This window comes from Solanum pennellii, chromosome 1 (assembly GCF_001406875.1).
Source record: "Solanum pennellii chromosome 1, SPENNV200".
NCBI lineage: Eukaryota > Viridiplantae > Streptophyta > Magnoliopsida > Solanales > Solanaceae > Solanum > Solanum pennellii.
Window position 1 is genome coordinate 46,405,372 of NC_028637.1, and position 4,093 is coordinate 46,409,464.

Below are 4,093 nucleotides of genomic sequence, written 5' to 3' on the forward strand. Positions count from 1 at the left end.
TGAGCAGTTGGAAATAGAACGTTTAGTGAGGGAAGAGGGCATCCCTTTTACTGGAAGATATTGGAGATTAGAGCAATACCGGATGGTCATCTCAAAGAGGGAGCATGGCAGTGCTGATTCTGCAAGAGATTGGAGTTGATTGCAGGATGAGATGTATAGATGTTGAAGCGAACTGACGCGCATGCCAAAGACCTTGGGTTGGTGGAGAATGGAGCTCATGATGGCAATATAAATGCAGCAGAGAGAGATGAGGGAAGCCCTTCTTCCACTAGAGTGTGAATTTGAGGTAAATAAATAGTAGACACATATTCAAGAGAGATGAGACTTTTGGGAACTTGGCTGCTTAGTTGTTTCAGATTTCATATCGTAAGTCTTCTAATAGAACAAGGCAACTCCTAATTCTCATTAGCATGAATCTCTTCGTCACTGCATCATGGATAATCTTTAACTCTCTGAGACAGGGGAATATCTATAAGTGCCACTCCTTTCAGCCATTCAGCAGTTTCTAGCAATCGATGATCTCAAAGACTTCTAAATTGAAGGGAAAATCCTCCTTCAGGAAATAATTCTATTTCTGGACATCCAAACAGTTCCAGTCTATTAAGAGATGGAAGGAGTTCCTGCATACGTTCTGGCAGCCGGTTCAGCTTATTGCTATTGACAATAATCAAATAACGCAGCAACTGAATCCCACATGACTCCAGAAGTAATTCAATATTCTTACAATCACAAGTCACGACAGTTTTAGTCGCAATGGTAATCAAAAGCCTAGTAAGGATGTGGCAACTACTTAGACTCAAACTATCTGCTCTTGAGACTAACTCAGGTGATACATCATGGAGATATAGCACTATGGAGGACTGAAATTGATGCCAATTTATAACCCACACTCGTTGGTGTACTAAAACAGGCTCATGAACTCATGGAGTTGGCATTTTGAAACACATTAGTAGCCACCAAGCAGACCTCTTCAAGAATATCTCAAGTTAAATTCTAGAAGGATAAATGGCTTGACAACAATGCTTTAAAAACTCATATCCTGGGCTACTCCTAATAGAAAACAACTAAGAGTCATTTATCGAACGACAAAGAGACAACAACTCTTGGACCCTTCAATTCAAAAGGAACCTTTTTGATTGGGAACTGCATTACCTCCTCACTTTGTTAGACACTCTAGTACAATACACAATTAAAATACATCAACAAGACAAAATTGTTGGGTGTGTAGCAAGAATTGATGGAAAATAAAGAGAAAGAGAGGAATTTGAAAAGTTGAGAACTTGAAGAGTTGGGAACTTGAAAAGTCCTATTATGCTTTAATGAAAAGGCATTTGTCCCTCATTGGACACAAAAAATAGGAGAGTTTAAATACAGAAACACTTCTATAGTTGAAATACAGAAACACTCCTATTATTTATTAAAAGGGTTGGAAAGAGGAACCCCCTCGCGTCGTCGTCGTCGTTGCTCGTCTCGGCTTCAGCTTCGGCTTTGGCAAATGATCGAGAGATTATTTTTGGGACAAAGTTTGTTTTAATTATTTAATTAATTATTTATTTAATTAATTAATCAAATGGCCAAAAAAATGTTTTCAATTAATTAGTTGATAAAAGAAACGTTTTTAGTTATTTAGTTGAAAATTAACCAAAACGTTTGAACTTTTTAGTTGACTAACCCGACCCGACACGGATCCGCGCGCGACCCATTTTATTTGAAATTTTCCGTTTTGTTTAAATTTCCGCCATGACTGTCCTGAAAGGTTGCAACTTTCAGGAACAGTCAGTACCATTTGAAAATTGCAAACTTTCATTAATGGTCATGTTGCAACCTTTTGGAACTAGTTCTTCTTGCCTATAAATACCATTCATTCTTCAAAATATTTCCTTACGAATTTTCTGAGTTTCTTCTTCTTCTTCTACACTAAAATTTTCTTCGTGTACTTTGCTGCTGTTTATTGATTCGCTGACACCAGAGTTTTTGGTATCTACACTTTGGTGATTGAGATCATTATACCCTGAGAGGTCATATTTCAAATCAAACCTCGGATACTAGAGGGGAATAATTTCCTTAAGGAGACACTGTGAGTTCAGTGGACTTGATCTTTTTCCTATTCAAAATTTTCTGGTACGTGTTTTTACAAATTTTAATTAATTCATTAATTGATTTTTGTTCATCTTTTATACTGATTCTGAAAACTTTAGTTACTTCGTGTTTCTGCAAAGTTTTATTAGAATTAATAATTTTGTTTTTCAAACACAAATTGGCAACAAAAATGGTAGGGGGGTTCCAAAGATGGGCAGCTACAATGTCATGTGCTCTCAAAATGGTATGCTTGACAAGTGGCCTTGGAAGTATGTATGGAAAATCAAAAGACCTCCAAAGGCCACTTACTTCACATGTATTGCTTTAAATGAAATAGCTCTAACCTATGCATGATAAACCAAAATATGTAAAACACAATATTATAGCAAGTACGGTCGAGCAACATAGGATGAAAACGGAGAATTCATTATACAAACGGGCATGGAAATAAAGCTTTTATTACCAACTAGTATAGCAGCATAAAAGTGAATCCTCACATTCATTTGAAAGTGTCATCATCTCTTAGTTCATCTTCAATGTTAGAAACATCCATCCCAGTAGATGCTTGCTTTGCCCGCATAACAATCTTCTCAGCCTCCTTGTTACTCTTCTCTTGCTCCTCCATAGCTTTCTTCATCAACCAACTTCTCTTGACTTAACCGTGAAAATATACTCAAGTCCGATAAAAACTCATCATCCTTTGCCCATTTCAGACCATACTCACACCCATATTCTCTTTCCCCTTTTAAGTAAACCCCGTCTTAGGTGAACACCAAAAACACCCCGTTTTCGCGGGTGGAGACAAACAATCCTTCAAAAAATTCCAAGAATCCGATGGAGATGATATTGGCCCAAATGAAGATTTTTTCCCATTTGTGGTTTTAGAGAGAACATCATTTCCAATCGAACTAACCTTGGATTTTGTCTATTTTTCAACAAACCCATCTTCCAAATTCACCTTAGAACCTTTCTCCTCAATTGGGCTTCCTTCAATTTTCTCATTTTCATCATCAATGGATCTTTCTCTTCACTGCTGTAACAGTAACTCATGTTTTGGGAAGTTTTATTGAGCTATAATAATGATGCTATCTTATAATTAGGAGGAACATGTGCCACAATTTCAGGTTTAATTAGCCTTAGTTATCATCCTATCATATCATGATTTGACAGAGAAGTATTCAGTCCATGTTATATCAAAACTAGTAAAATAAGTGGCGCTACGACACGGGTAGAAGACGTTTTGAAATTTTTTTCAATCTTCAAATCAAAATAAATAAGATGAAAAATTCGAACACTTAAAGATAACTTTAACTTGATTCATCCCAGATATTATCCAAAAAAATAAAATCCTTAAATTAGCACTATCTAATAACTTTTTTTTAAAAAAATTATTTAAGAGTCATAATAATTAAAAATTTCTGACTTTATTATCCATTTAAATATGTTTATTTCAGGGAAAAAAATTTAAAAATTTCCTTAAACTATGTGAAAGAAACAAAAATGTCTTCCATTTATAGTTAAGCTCAAAAATGTCCTTACCGTCAATATTTTGGCTCAAAAATTCTCTTACCGTCAATATTTTGGCTCAAAAATGCCTTTACTGTCAATACATTGGTCCATAAATGCCCATATAGTTACAAAATGGGTTGAAAATACCCTTTTCCCAAATAAATATATTATTTTTTCTTTTTAAGCACAGTATTAATTAAAATATTATTAAGGAACACTATGCTTGTTTTGTTTTTTTCTAAAATAACTTTAACAAATAAAAATGTAGAAAATATTTTTTTTCTTCTTAATCTCATTTTATTAATTAAAATAGAATAATTTAGTGTAACCTTTCAATAGATAATAAATGACATATATATAAGATCATGGTATATTTGTCATTAATTTATATTTGTATAACGATAAAAAAAATATTGATGATAAAATAAAAAATATTTTTATTTTTTATTTTTTTCTGAATTATAGTAGAATAAGCATTTGCTAATTTTATAAAAACAAATCATTA

General features: G+C 33.8%; 1 pseudogene; it reads right to left on the reverse strand.

The window, feature by feature from the left end:
- Window positions 1-2,445: 2,445 nt before the first annotated feature.
- On the reverse strand, window positions 2,446-3,709 carry LOC107020683 (annotated as a pseudogene).
- Between the last annotated feature and the right edge of the window lie 384 nt (window positions 3,710-4,093).